A 15,797-nucleotide genomic window follows, 5' to 3' on the forward strand; every position below is an offset into this window, starting at 1 on the left:
GCGTCTCCTTTCCTTCAGCCACTGCATCCCATTTCACTCAGTCACTGCTTCCCATTTCCCACAGTCACTGCATCCCATTACCCTCAGTCACAGTATCCCATTTCCATCAGTCACAGCATCCCAATTCACTCAGTGAGTGCATCCCATTTCACTCAGTCACTGCCTCCCACTTCACCCAGTCACTGCCACCCATTTCACTCAGTCACTGCCACCCACTTCACTCAGTCTCTGCATCCCATTTCACCGAGTCACTGCCTCCCACTTCACACAGTCACTGCCTCCCATTTCACACAGTCACTGCCACCCATTTCACCCAGTCACTGCCACCCATTTCACTCAGTCACTGCCTCCCACTTCACACAGTCACTGCCTCCCACTTCATCCAGTCACTGCCACCCATTTCACTCAGTCACTGCCACCCACTTCACTCAGTCACTGCATCTCCTTTTGGCAGTAACTGCATCGCATTTCACTCAGTCACTGCATTACATTACCCTCAGTCACAGCATCCCATTTCACTCAGTGACTGCCACCCATTTCACTCAGTCACTGTATCCTACTTCACTCAGTCACTGCCTCCCACTTCACTCAGTCACTGCCTCCCATTTCACTCAGTCACTGCCTGCCATTTCACTCAGTCACTGCCTGCCTTTTCACTCAGTCACTGCATCCCATTTCCCTCAGTCACTGCACCCCGTTTCACTCGGTCACTGCGTCCGTTTCACTCGGTCAATGCGTCCCATTTCACTCGGTCAATGCGTCCCATTTCACTCAGCCACCGCGTCCCATTTCACTCAGCCACGGCGTCCCATTTCACTCAGCCACGGCATCCCATTTCACTTAGCCACGGCATCCCATTTCACTGAGCCACTGCATCCCATTTCACTCAGTCACTGCGTCCCATTTTCCTCCGTCATTGTGTCCCATTTCCCACAGTCACTGCATCTCCTTTCCTCAGTCACAGCTTGCCATTTCCCACAGTCACTGAATCACCTTTCCCACAGTCACTGCATCCCATTCCACTGAGTCACAGCATCCCATTTCCCTCAGTCCCTGCATCGCATTTCACTCAGTCACTGCACCCCATTTCACTCAGCCACTGCATCCCATTTCACTCAGTCACTGCATCGCATTTCACTCAATCACTGCATCCTATTTCACTCAATCACTGCAACCCGTTTCCAAAAGTCACTGCGTCTCCTTTCCTTCAGCCACTGCATCCCATTTCACTCAGTCACTGCCTCCCATTTCACTCAGCGACTGCATCCCATTTCACTCCGTCCACTGCATCACATTTCACTCAGTCACTGCATCCCATTTCACTCAGTCACTGCCTCCCATTTCACTCAGTCACTGCCTCCCATTTCACTCAGTCACTGACTCCCATTTCACTCAGTCACTGACTCCCATTTCACTCAGTCACTGCATCCTATTTCACTCAATCACTGCAACCCGTTTCCAAAAGTCACTGCGTCTCCTTTCCTTCAGCCACTGCATCCCAATTCCCTCAGTCACAGCATCCCATTTCACGCAGTCACTGCATCCCATTTCACTCAGTCACTGCATCCCATTTCACTCAGCGACTGCATCCCATTTCACTCAGCGACTGCAGCCCATTTCACTCCGTCCACTGCATCACATTTCACTCAGTCACTGCATCACATTTCACTCAGTCACTGCATCCCATTTCACTCAGTCACTGCATCACATTTCACTCAGTCATTGCAACCCATTTCCCACAGTCACTGCATCTCCATTCCCTCAGTCACTGCATCGCATTACCCTCAGTCACAGCATCCCATGTCCCTAAGTCACAGCATCCCTTTTCACTCAGTCACTGCATCCCATTTAACTGAGACAGTGAATCTCATTGAACTGAGACAGTGCATTCCATTTCCCACAGTCACTGCATCTCATTTCCCTCAGTCACTGCATCCCATTTCCATCAGCCACTGCATCCCATTCCCCTCAGTCACTGCCTCCCATTTCACTCAGTCACTCCATCCCATTTCAGGCAGTCACTGCATACCATTTCCCATCGTCACGGCATCTCCTTTCCTCAGTGACTCCATCCCATTTCACTCAGTCACTGCATCACATTTCACTCAGTCACTGAATCACATTTCACTCAGTCATTGCAATCCATTTCCCACAGTCACTGCATCTCCATTCCCTCAGTCACTGCATCGCATTACCCTAAGTCACAGCATGCCACTTCACTCAGTCAGAGCATCACATTTCACTCAGTCACTGCATCCCATTTAACTGAGACAGTGAATCTCATTGAACTGAGACAGTGCATCCCATTACACTCAGACACAGCATTCCATTTCCCACAGTCACTGCATCTCCTTCCCCTCAGTCACTGCATCTCCTTCCCCTCAGTCACTGCATCTCATTTCCCTCAGTCACTGCATCCCATTCCCCTCAGTCACTGGCTCCCATTTCACTCAGTCACTGCCTCCCATTTCACTCAGTCACTGCCTCCCATTTCACGAAGTCACTGCAACCCATTTCCATCAGCCACTGCATCCCATTACCCTCAGTCACAGCATCCCATTTCGCTCAGTGACTGCGTCCCATTTCACTCAGTCAATTTGTCCCATTACACTCAGTCAATTCGTCCCATTACATTCAGTCACTGCGTCCCATTACACTCAGTCACTGCATCCCATTTCCCACATTCAGTGCGTCTCCTTTCCCTCTGTCACAGCATCCCATTTCACTCAGTCATTGCAACCCATTTCCCACCGTCACTGCATCTCCATTCCCTCAGTCACTGCATCGCATTATCCTCAGTCACAGCATCCCATGTCCCTAGGTCACAGCATCCCACTTCACTCAGTCAGAGCATCCCATTTCACTCAGTCACTGCATCCCATTTAACTGAGACAGTGAATCTTATTGAACTGAGACAGTGCATCCCATTACACTCAGACACAGCATTCCATTTCCCACAGTCACTGCATCTCCTTCCCCTCAGTCACTACATCTCCTTCCCCTCAGCCACTGCATCCCATTCCCCTCAGTCACTGCCTCCCATTTCCATCAGCCACTGCATCCCATTCCCCTCAGTCACTGCCTCCCATTTCACTCAGTCACTGCCTCCCATTTCACTCAGTCACTGCCTCCCATTTCACGAAGTCACTGCAACCCATTTCCATCAGCCACTGCATCCCATTACCCTCAGTCACTGCATCACATTTCACACAGACACTGCATCTCATTTCCCTCAGTCACAGCATCCCATTTCACTCAGTGACTGCGTCCCATTTCACTCAGTCAATTCGTCCCATTACACTCAGTCACTGCGTCCCATTACACTCAGTCACTGCGTCCCATTTCCCTCAGTCACTGCGTCCCATTTCCCTCAGTCACTGCAACCCATTTCCCACAGTCACTGCTTCCCATTTCCCACAGTCACTGCATCCCATTACCCTCAGTCACAGTATCCCATTTCCATCAGTCACAGCATCCCAATTCACTCAGTGAGTGCATCCCATTTCACTCAGTCACTGCCTCCCACTTCACGCAATCACTGCATCCCATTTCACCGAGTCACTGCCTCCCACTTCACCCAGTCACTGCCACCCATTTCACTCAGTCACTGCCACCCACTTCACTCAGTCTCTGCATCCCATTTCACCGAGTCACTGCCTCCCACTTCACACAGTCACTGCCTCCCACTTCACCCAGTCACTGCCACCCATTTCACTCAGTCACTGCCACCCACTTCACTCAGTCACTGCATCTCCTTTTGGCAGTAACTGCATCGCATTTCACTCAGTCACTGCATTACATTACCCTCAGTCACAGCATCCCATTTCACTCAGTGACTGCCACCCATTTCACTCAGTCACTGTATCCTACTTCACTCAGTCACTGCCTCCCACTTCACTCAGTCACTGCCTCCCATTTCACTCAGTCACTGCCTGCCATTTCACTCAGTCACTGCCTGCCTTTTCACTCAGTCACTGCATCCCATTTCCCTCAGTCACTGCACCCCGTTTCACTCGGTCACTGCGTCCGTTTCACTCAGTCACTGCGTCCCATTTCACTCGGTCAATGCGTCCCATTTCACTCAGCCACCGCGTCCCATTTCACTCAGCCACGGCGTCCCATTTCACTCAGCCACGGCATCCCATTTCACTGAGCCACTGCATCCCATTTCACTCAGTCACTGCGTCCCATTTTCCTCCGTCATTGTGTCCCATTTCCCACAGTCACTGCATCTCCTTTCCTCAGTCACAGCTTGCCATTTCCCACAGTCACTGAATCACCTTTCCCACAGTCACTGCATCCCATTCCACTGAGTCACAGCATCCCATTTCCCTCAGTCCCTGCATCGCATTTCACTCAGTCACTGCACCCCATTTCACTCAGCCACTGCATCCCATTTCACTCAGTCACTGCATCGCATTTCACTCAATCACTGCATCCTATTTCACTCAATCACTGCAACCCGTTTCCAAAAGTCACTGCGTCTCCTTTCCTTCAGCCACTGCATCCCATTTCACTCAGTCACTGCCTCCCATTTCACTCAGCGACTGCATCCCATTTCACTCCGTCCACAGCATCACATTTCACTCAGTCACGGCATCCCATTTCACTCAGTCACTGCCTCCCATTTCACTCAGTCACTGCCTCCCATTTCACTCAGTCACTGACTCCCATTTCACTCAGTCACTGACTCCCATTTCACTCAGTCACTGCATCCTATTTCACTCAATCACTGCAACCCGTTTCCAAAAGTCACTGCGTCTCCTTTCCTTCAGCCACTGCATCCCAATTCCCTCAGTCACTGCATCCCATTTCACGCAGTCACTGCATCCCATTTCACTCAGTCACTGCATCCCATTTCACTCAGCGACTGCATCCCATTTCACTCAGCGACTGCATCCCATTTCACTCAGCGACTGCAGCCCATTTCACTCCGTCCACTGCATCACATTTCACTCAGTCACTGCATCACATTTCACTCAGTCACTGCATCCCATTTCACTCAGTCACTGCCTCCCATTTCACTCAGTCACTGCATCCCATTTCCCAAAGTCACTGCCTCCCATTTCACTCAGTCACTGCCTCCCATTTCACTCAGTCACTGCCTCCCATTTCACTCAGTCACTCCATCCCATTTCACTCAGTCACTCCATCCCATTTCATTCAGTCACTCCATCCCATTTCAGGCAGTCACTGCATACCATTTCCCATCGTCACTGCATCTCCTTTCCTCAGTGACTCCATCCCATTTCACTCAGTCACTGCATCACATTTCACTCAGTCACTGCCTCCCATTTCACTCAGTCACTCCATCCCATTTCAGGCAGTCACTGCCTTCCACTTCACTCAGTCACTGCCTCCCAATTCACTCAGTCACTGCTTCCCATTTCACTCAGTCACTCCCTCCCATTTCAGTCAGTCACTCCCTCCCATTTCAGTCAGTCACTCCCTCCCATTTCAATCAGTCACTCCCTCCCATTTCAGTCAGTCACTGACTCCCATTTCCCTCAGTCACTGCATCCATTTTCCCATATTCACTGCATGTCCTTTCCCTCAGTCACTGCATCCCATTTAACTGAGACAGTGAATCTCATTGAACTGAGACAGTGCATCCCATTACACTCAGACACAGCATTCCATTTCCCACAGTCACTGCATCTCCTTCCCCTCAGTCACTGCATCTCCTGCCCCTCAGTCACTGCATCTCATTTCCCTCAGTCACTGCATCCCATTCCCCTCAGTCACTGCCTCCCATTTCACTCAGTCACTGCCTCCCATTTCACGAAGTCACTGCAACCCATTTCCATCAGCCACTGCATCCCATTACCCTCAGTCACAGCATCCCATTTCACTCAGTGACTGCGTCCCTTTTTTACTCAGTCAATTTGTCCCATTACACTCAGTCAATTCGTCCCATTACACTCAGTCACTGTGTCCCATTTCCCTCAGTCACTGCAACCCATTTCCCACAGTCATTGCATCCCATTTCCCACAGGCACTGCATCACATTACCCTCAGTCACAGTATCCCATTTCCATCAGTCACAGCATCCCATTTCACTCAGTGAGTGCATCCCATTTCACTCAGTCAGTGCATCCCACTTCACACAGTCACTGCCTCCCACTTCACCCAGTCACTGCCACCCATTTCACTCAGTCACTGCCACCCACTTCACTCAGTCACTGCACCTCCTTTTGCCATTAACTGCATCGCATTTCACTCAGTCACTGCATTACATTACCCTCAGTCACAGCATCCCATTTCACTCAGTGACTGCCTCCCATTTCACTCAGTGACTGCCACCCATTTCACTCAGTGACTGCCTTCCACTTCACTCAGTCACTGCCTCCCAATTCACTCAGTCACTGCTTCCCATTTCACTCAGTCACTCCCTCCCATTTCAGTCAGTCACTCCCTCCCATTTCAGTCAGTCACTCCCTCCCATTTCAGTAGGTCACTGACTCCCAGTTCCCTCAGTCACTGCATCCATTTTCCCACATTCACTGCATGTCCTTTCCCTCAGTCACTGCATCCCATTTAACGAAGACAGTGAACACTATTCAGCTGTGACAGTGCATCCGTTTCCGTCAGTAACCGCACCCTATTCCCCACAGTCACCGCATTCCATTTCCCTCGGTCACTGCTTCCCATTTCACTCACTCACTACATCCCATTTCAGTCAGTCACTGCATCCCATTTCACTCAGTGACTGCATCCCATTTCACTCAGCCACTGCATCACATTTCACTCAGTCACTGCATCCCATTTCACTCAGTCACTGCATCCCATTTCACTCAGCCACTGCATCACATTTCACTCAGTCAGTGCATCCCATTACCCTGAGTCACTGCAGCCATTTCCCTCAGTCACTGCACCCATTCCCCTCAGTCACAGCACCCCATTTCATTCAGTCACTACATCCCATTTCATTCAGTAACTGCATCCCATTTTACTCAGTCACTGCATCCCATTACCATCCATCACTGCATCCCATTTCCCTCAGTCACTGCATCCCATTTCACTCAGCCACTGCCTCCCATTTCCCTCAGTCACTGCACCCCGTTTCACTCGGTCACTGCGTCCCATTTCACTCAGCCACGGCATCCCATTTCACTCAGCCACGGCATCCCATTTCACTCAGCCACTGCATCCCATTTCACTGAGCCACTGCATCCCATTTCACTCAGTCACTGCGTCCCATTTCCCTCCGTCATTGCGTCCCATTTCCCACAGTCACTGCATCTCCTTTCCTCAGTCACAGCTTGCCATTTCCCACAGTCACTGAATCACCTTTCCCTCAGTAAGTGCATCCCATTCCACTGAGTCACAGCATCCAATTTCCCTCAGTCCCTGCATCCCATTCCATTCAGTCACTGCATCCCATTTCACTCAGTCACTGCATCCCATTTCCCACAGTCACTGCAAACCCATTACCCTCAGTCGCAGCATCCCGTTTCCACAGGCACTGCATCTCCTTTCCCTCACTCACTGCATCCCATTTACATCAGTCACTGCATCCCATTTATCTCAGTCACTGCATCCCATTTCACGCTGTCACTGCATCCCATTTCACGCAGTCACTGCATCACATTCCCCACAGTCAGCGCATCCCGTTTCCCACAGACACGGCATCCCATTTCACTCAGCCACTGCATCCCATTTCCCACAGTCACTGCATCTCCTTTCCTCAGTCACATCTTGCCATTTCCCACAGTCACTGAATCACCTTTCCCTCAGTCACTGCACCCCATTTCACTCAGTCACAGCATCGCATTTCACTCAGTCACTGCATCCCATTTCACTCAGCCACTGCATCCCATTTCACTCAGTCACTACATCCCATTTCCATCAGCCAATGCTTTCCATTTCACTCAGTCACGGCATCGCATTTCACTCAATCACTGCATCCTATTTCACTCAATCACTGCAACCTGTTTCCCTCAGTCACTGCATCCCATTTCCATCAGTCACTGCATCCCAGTTCACTCAGTCAGTGCATTCCATTTCAATCAGTCACTGCATCCCATTTCCCTCAGTCACTGCATCCCATTAACTTCAGTCGCAGGATGCCATTTCAAACAGACACTGCATCCCAGTTCACAGTCACTGCATCCCATTTCACACAGCCACTGCATCCCATTTCACTCAGTCACTGCAGCTCATTTCACTCAGTCACTGCAGCTCATTTCACTCAGACACTGCACCCCATTTCACTGAGACACTGCATCCCATTACCATCAGTCACTGCACCCCATTTCACTGAGACACTGCATCCCATTACCATCAGTCACTGCATCCCATTACCCTTAGTCACTGCATCCCATTACCATCAGTCACTGCATCCCATTACCCTCAGTCACTGCATCCCATTTCCCTCAGTCACTGCATCCCATTTCGCTCAGTCACTGCATCCCATTTCGCTCAGTCACTGAATCCCAGTTCACTCAGTCACTACATCTCCTTTCCATCAGCCACTGCATCCCATTTCCCTCAGTCACTGCATCCCATTTCCATCGGTCACTGCCCCCATTTCCTTCAATCACTGCATCCCATTCCACTCAGTCACTGCATCCCATCTCACTCAGTCACTGCATCTCCTTTCCCTCAGTCAGTGCATCTCCTTTCTCGCAGTCACTGCATCTCCTTTCCTGCAGTCACTGCATCTCATTACCCTCACTCACTGCATCCCATGACCCTCACTCACTGCATCCCATTACCCTCACTCACTGCATCTCATTACCCTCAGTCACTGCATCCCATTACCAAGAGTCACTGCATCCCATTTCCCACAGTCAGTGAATCTCCTTTCCCTCAGTCACTGCATCCCATTTCCCACAGTCACTGCATCTCCTTTTGTCATTCACGGCATCCCATTTCACTCAGTCACTGCATCCCATTTCCATCAGTCACTGCATCCCATTTCCCTCAGTCACTACAACCCATTTCCCGCAGTCACTGCAAACTATTTCACTCAGACACTGCATCCCATTTCCCTCAGTCAGTGCATCCCATTTCCATAAGTCGCTGCATCCCATTTCCACAAGCCACTGCATCCCATTACCCTCAGTCACTGCATCCCAGTTCACACAGTCACTGCATCCAATTTCACTGAGTCACTGCATCCCGTTTCACTGAGTCACTGAATCGCATTTGTTGTTCTCACTTGAATGCATTGGTCATGAATCTCCTCCAATGGCTGGTCATGTATTTCCAATGCAAAATTTTACCAAGTTTTGATTTTCAATTTTGATTACATGTGTTTCCTCTATTCTATAAGATGCTGCAATAAACGCAAATTTGATAAATCATAATTCAACCACCATTACCTACAGAGTTAATTTCATCAAACAGATCCAATTAGAATTGTCACATTCCCAAATCCTGATTCAAGTTTTTCTAATTATGGGCCACGTGGTTCAGAAAAAAGACACTTAGAATCAGAGAGATGTACAGTCGGGAAACAGATCCTTTGGCACAATTTGTCTATGTTGACCAGATATCCTAAATTAATTTAGTCCCATTTGCCAGCATTTGGCCCATATTCCTCTCAACCCGTCTTATTCATATACCCATCCACATGCCTTTCAAACGTCCAAGCCTCCACCACTTCCTCTGGCAGCTCATTCCATACATGCACCACTATGAAAAAAATCCGGTCCATTTTAAATCTTCCCTCTCTCATTTTTAACCTATTCCCTCCAGTTTTGGATTCCAGCAACCCGGGGAAAAGATCTTGGCTGTTCGCTCTATCCACGTCCCTCGTAATTGTATAAACTTCTATATGGTCAGCCCTGAACTCCAAAGTTCCAAGAAATAGCTGCCTGTTCAAGCCCACGGTATACCTCCAACCTCCGATGCTCGTAACATCCTTGTAGATCTTCTCTGAACCCTTTCAAGTTTACAACATACAACAATACAGCGCAGAACAGGCCCTTCGACCCTCAATGTTGCGCCGACATCCTTCCTCTCGCAAGGAGACCAAAATCGATTGCAGTATTCCAAAAGCAGCCGAACCAACGTCCTATATCACTGCGAAGTGATCTCCCAACTCCTATACTCAATGCACTGACCGATAAAGGCGAGCACACCAAATGTCTCCTTCATATCCTTTCTACCGGTGGCTGTACTTTGATGGAACTATGAAACTGCACTCCAGTGTCTCTTTATTAAGCAACTCTCCCCACAACCTTCAGTGTATACGTGCTGCCCTGATTTGCCTTTCCAAAATGTTGCACCTCACATTTATCTAACCTCAACTCAATCTGCCACTCCTCAGTTTATTGGCCCTTGTCAATGTCCCATTGTATTCTGAGGTGACCTTCTTGGCTGGCTACTACACCTTCAATCATTGGGAAACTTACTAACCACACCTTCTATTTTCATATCCAAATCATTGCATCACTTCAACTCCCCCTCCCACTCCCTGGACGACATGTCCATCCTGGGCCTCTTCCAGTGTCACAACCACACCACCCAGAAACTGGAGGAGCAGCACCTCCTATTCCGCCTCGGGAGCTTCCAACTCAATAGCCTTAATATGGACTTTGCCACCCTCAAAATCTCCCCACCCGCCAGCCTCATCCCAAGATGCAATTCTTGTGTCACAAACGCTAGTTCCTCCCCTCATCCCCGCCTCCATGACCTGTCCGCCTTCTCTCCCACCTATCCACTCCTCCCACCTCACTGACCAACTCCCACCACTGCTTGGAATTATTCTTCTTTTCACACTTCATCAGCTCGACGTTATTTCTAAAATCTATTTTCCAATTTTGGAAAAAGTGAGATAAAGAGAAGTAAAAGAAGTTACATTCTTACCACTCGTGAAATCTCTGAATATTCTTCTGTTGAAAGGCCGCCAAGGAACGATGCAATTCTTGTGTCACAAACGCTGTGAGGGAGACATCTTTTTCGGTTCCACTAACTCCACCCTAAGGAAGACAAACCCACGTAACATATCTAGTGACTTAAAACATACTCTATTGTTGCCCCAGGTGGAGAGCTGGATGAACACAGCAGGTCAAGCAGCATCAGAGAAGCAAGAAAGCTGATGTTTCGGGACGAGACCCTACTTCAGAAAATTGGCGCTGGAGAATCTGAGATAACAAGGTGCAGAGCCGGATGATACTGCTTGGCCTGCTGTGTTCATCCAGCTTTACACCTTCTTATCTCAGATTCTCCAGCATCTGCAGTTCCTACTACCTCTATTGTTGCCCTTTCACTTTACTGAACTAATATGAGCCAGTAGTTTTGTTTAGGCTCGTGTAATCTTACGGTTATTGGCCTGTACAAAATCCTGAATTAATTTTGATCGACTGACGGGAGGAGAGATTAATTTTATAGAAATTTTTGTTTTCTACCAATTTGCAGAGGGCATCGTGGGCGATTGAAGGACAGTGTTATTATCCTCCAGGTCTGCGGACTGCATCGTTACCAACTTGCCCATTTGCATACACATACAATATTCATTATGTACCAATGAAACATAATAAACCAATACTGTGTACTAAAAACAACGCTCAAATATCAATGGAAATTTAAATATTTATCATAGAGTTTGAAGGATTGAATTCAATGATACAAAGCAAAAACCAGTGAAGATGAGTGCAGTTGGTCAGCACTTTTGCCACTAAGTGGAGGTTGGCAGTTTGAGGCCACCCAGGAACAAGCAAGCTCTGTCTAACTCCAAGGGCAGCATGGTGGCTCAGTGGTTAGCACTGCTGACTCACAGCGCCAGGGACCCAGGTTCGATCCCACCGTTGGACGATTTTCTGTGCGGAGTTTGTACATTCTGCCCATGCCTGCATGGGTTCCTGCTGGGTGCTCTGGTTTCCTCCCACAGTCCAAAGATGTGCAGGCTCGGTGTATGGGCCATGCCAAACTTGCCCATTGTGTTTAGGGATGTGTAGATTAGGTGTGTTAGTCATGGGAAATGTACGGTTACTGAGGAAAGGGTCGGGGGATGAGTCAGGGTGAGATGCTCTTTGGAGGGTGGCCGTGGACTTCTTGGGTCAAAAGGGGCTTGTTTCCACACCGTAGGGACTCTATGATATGGAAGTATCTTTTGAAGTGGGCATTCATGGGTATGCTGTAACAGAGACCTTGAAATACTGCACAACAAATATTTCGAACTAGACTGTCAATTCAGACACCATCAAAAAAGGTCATGGAAGTTGTCACCGATATAAAGCAGGATTGATGAAAATCCAGCAGGAAATGGTGTCAAAAGGCACAGTATCTTTTATTCACCTCCAGTTATTTTGTCCAAGGCACTGGATGCTGGCAGGATTGAAACATTTAAGAAATGCTTCACAAATCACATATAAGGACCTGCACATCTTTGAACAATGGGAGGAAACTGCAGCACCTGGCAGAAGCCCCTCGCAGACGCGGGGAGGACGTGTCAATTCAACACAGATAGTTACCCAAGACTGGAATCTCAATTGGCTCCCCAGAGCATGAGCAGCTCTCACCACTGAGCAACTACCTTGCCCAGAAGGGGTTTTATAAGCGCATACATTATTTCCATTAAGACAGATCCAATCCTCTATGTCCAATCAAAATAACATATTGTAGATATCATGACAACAATCATAAATGATTTTGAATAAGTAAATCAAAAAAATTGAAATAGTTTCCAAGCCTAAATACTAGATAAGGTGCAGTTAAGATGAATAGCGCAACAACAAAAAGGCCATATTTTATGTGACCATCGGTAACACTTGAAAACTTGCAACAATTCGTCGCCAGGAGTGCTCTGAAGTGGCTTGATGGTGCACTCCTTCATACACTGGAATGAAACTCCAAAGATCACAAATTCTCCTTCAATACCGTGTTGTAACAGTGACTGCATCAACCTGTGTTTATGCGCCTGACTGGAAACCCACACAACATGCATAAACAAAAAAATAATCTGAGGTGATAGGAGAAAAAAATGTATGTCTGCAACGTCTTTGAAAAGCAATTATTTGTAGCGGCTGCAAGCCCATAAGGAATCTCGTTTCACAGATTATATTCATTTGCACTGCAGGTCATGCCAGTCAGAATCAGTTTTCGTTTCATGACAGATAACTAAAATGTCCATTACAATGAACTTTGGTTGATCAGAAGATTTTAAGTAAGGACTATGTCTTGTGTGAGCTGACGGCATTAGGGGATGGAGAAGGTACATGCACTGCTGGCATCTTGACACCATTGAATGAGCAAGCGTGGACGCAAAGGTTGTAACAGGTTACAATTGTACAGGCAATATCTTTTGAGCTCGTTCCGAGCAGGCCTGGAATACTCTAAAGCTGTGCTAGACCTTCACTTCCTCCACCTTACGTACGCTGCCTTTTCTTTTTGACAAGAAGCACCTCTGTACCCGTCATCCAAGGCTCCTTAATCTTACCCCTTCTTACCTGTCTCAGAGGAACAAATTTATACATCACTCGCAAAAACTGCTCCTTGAACAGCCTCCACATGTCTGCTGCTCCCTTTCTGTGGAACAATTGCTCCCAATCTGTACTTCCCAACTCCTGTCTGATAGCATCATAGTTTCCTTGACCCCAGTGAAATATCTTCCCCTGGTAACTGCTCCTTTCCCTTTCCATTGCTATGGTAAATGGGAGGCTCTTGCGGTCACTGTCGCCAAAGTGTTCTCCCACCACGAGATCTGACACCTGTCCTGGCTCATCGCCGAGCACCAAATCCAAAATGGCCTCCCGCCTCGTCGGCCTGTCCACATACTGAGTAAGGAAACCCTCCTGAACACACCTGACAAAAACGGCTCCATCCAAACCATCTGCACGAAGGAGGTTCCAATCTATATTGGGAAAGTTGAAGTCACCCATAACAACAACCCTGATACGTTTGCACTTTTCAACAATCTGCCGGCCAATGAGTTCTTCGATCTCCCAACCGCTATTTGGGGGTCTGTAGAAAACCCCCAGTGAAGTGACTGCTGCCTTGCTGTTCCGAACTTCCACCCACACTGACTCAGTCGACAAACCTTCCTGGGCAACCTCAGCCCATACCACCGCAGTAGACGAGTCCTCAAAGGTTCTTTCAGCCGCCGTTATACTGTCCTTGACCAACAAAGCCACACCTCCCCCTCTTTTACCACCTTCCCAGACCTTAATGAAAGATCTCAACCCGAGAACCTGCAACATCCATTCCTGACCCTGCTCTATCCATGCCTCCGAAATGGCCACAACATCGAAGTCCCAGGTACCTATCCAAGCTGCAAGCTCACCTACATTATTCCGGATACTCCCGGCATTAAAGTCGTCACACTTCAATCCAGCTTGCTGTCTGCCAGCACACTTCTGTGACAGTGAGGTCCTGACCATGTCCTCCCTATGCTCATCCTCCTGTGTACTAGGACTACACCTCAGTTTCCCATCCCCATTCTGAGCTCGTTTAAATCCAACCGAATGGCACTAGCCAATTTCCCACCCAGGATATTCGTGCCCCTCTGGTTCAAGTGGAGACCGTCCTGTTTGTACAGGTCCCACCTTCCCCAGAACGAGCCCCAATTGTCCATGTACCTGAAGCCCTCCCACCTGCACCATCCCTGCAGCCACGTCTTCAGCTGAAATCTCTCCCTGTTCTTTGCCTCGCTATCACGTGGTACGGGTGACAAACCAGAGATGACCACTCTGTTTGTTCTCGCTCTCGTCTTCCACCCGAGCTCCCTCAAATCCTGCCTGACATCCCTATCCCTCTTTCTACACATGCCGTTGGTGCCTATCTGGATCACGACTTGGGGCTGGTCACCCTCTCCCCTCGGGACCCGAAAGAGACGATCCGAGACATCACAGACCCTGGCACCTGGTAGGCAACACACCAATCGTGGGTCTCTTTCGTTCCCGGCAAATCTTCTATCAGTCCCTCTAACTATTGAGTCCCCAATGACTATCACTCTCTTCCTATCCCCGCTTCCCTTCTGTGCAAGAGGGACAGACTCTATGCCAGAGACCTGCACCCTACTGCGTACCCCTGCTAAGTCGTCCCCCGGAATAGTATCCAAAATGGTATCGTTGTTTTTCAGGGGAGCTACCGCAGGGGATTTCAGGGGAACGACCACAGGGGAAGGTTAGTCAAGCTACACCGGGTAAACGTGCATTTTTGGCTGAAGAAACATGTGTTTCAATGTGAGCTAATGGAAGAAGCCATGGAGTCAAAGCTAAACATTTCGACAATAAGACAACCATTCTTAAAAGCAGCAGACAGCGTGAAAAAGAAATGAGCTGCTTTAACATCCACTTAAAATTTATGTGGAATATCAGATGGAATTTTCTTATTGACTCCATTGTGCAATCATGTCGAGCTAAAAATGTCAACTGCATTAATTAATACTAACCAGAAACGGACTTTGTAGTAAATGGTTTGACGATTTTCTGTATCTGGAACATCCCTTTTCCTTCTCGAACGAAGATCGTACCAACCTGTGGTACCAAACTGTGAGTCAAACGGATGGGACACATAATCTTTAAATTCCTCATCAAAACAGTCTAATCGTATGGTTCTGTGCAATAAAAGAGAAAGAATAAACATGTTTCCCACAATTTTGCTGATGTTTACGAACAGAATGCTCAAATTCAAATAGTTTGGGCTGGCATGTCTGCTTCCTCCAGCCTGTTTAAACTGTTCCATTCAATGTGAAATTTGTGATAAGTTTTAGCACACAGGTCTATGTGATCTGCGCCACCACCTTCTATTAGTCATACATGCTTTCCCCCTCTTCCTGTAATACATTCCTTGAAGTGTTCAATGAGATTTTGATTTTAAATCTTATCGTCATATTCTTTTGATTCTCA

General features: G+C 48.2%; 1 long non-coding RNA gene across 1 annotated transcript in view; it reads right to left on the reverse strand.

Moving 5' to 3' along the window:
• The window catches only part of LOC132207629 (uncharacterized), a 38,605-nt gene extending 23,164 nt beyond the window's left edge, over positions 1 to 15,441 (reverse strand). Inside the window, exons 1-2 of the long non-coding RNA XR_009443647.1 lie at positions 15,341 to 15,441; positions 10,816 to 10,928 (exon numbers count right to left, since the gene is read on the reverse strand). This is a non-coding gene — a long non-coding RNA (uncharacterized LOC132207629). The remainder of the gene's footprint in view (positions 1 to 10,815; positions 10,929 to 15,340) is intronic.
• Positions 15,442 to 15,797: the final 356 nt, after the last annotated feature.

The sequence above is a fragment of the Stegostoma tigrinum genome, unplaced genomic scaffold, assembly GCF_030684315.1.
Source record: "Stegostoma tigrinum isolate sSteTig4 unplaced genomic scaffold, sSteTig4.hap1 scaffold_112, whole genome shotgun sequence".
NCBI classification, from domain to species: domain Eukaryota; kingdom Metazoa; phylum Chordata; class Chondrichthyes; order Orectolobiformes; family Stegostomatidae; genus Stegostoma; species Stegostoma tigrinum.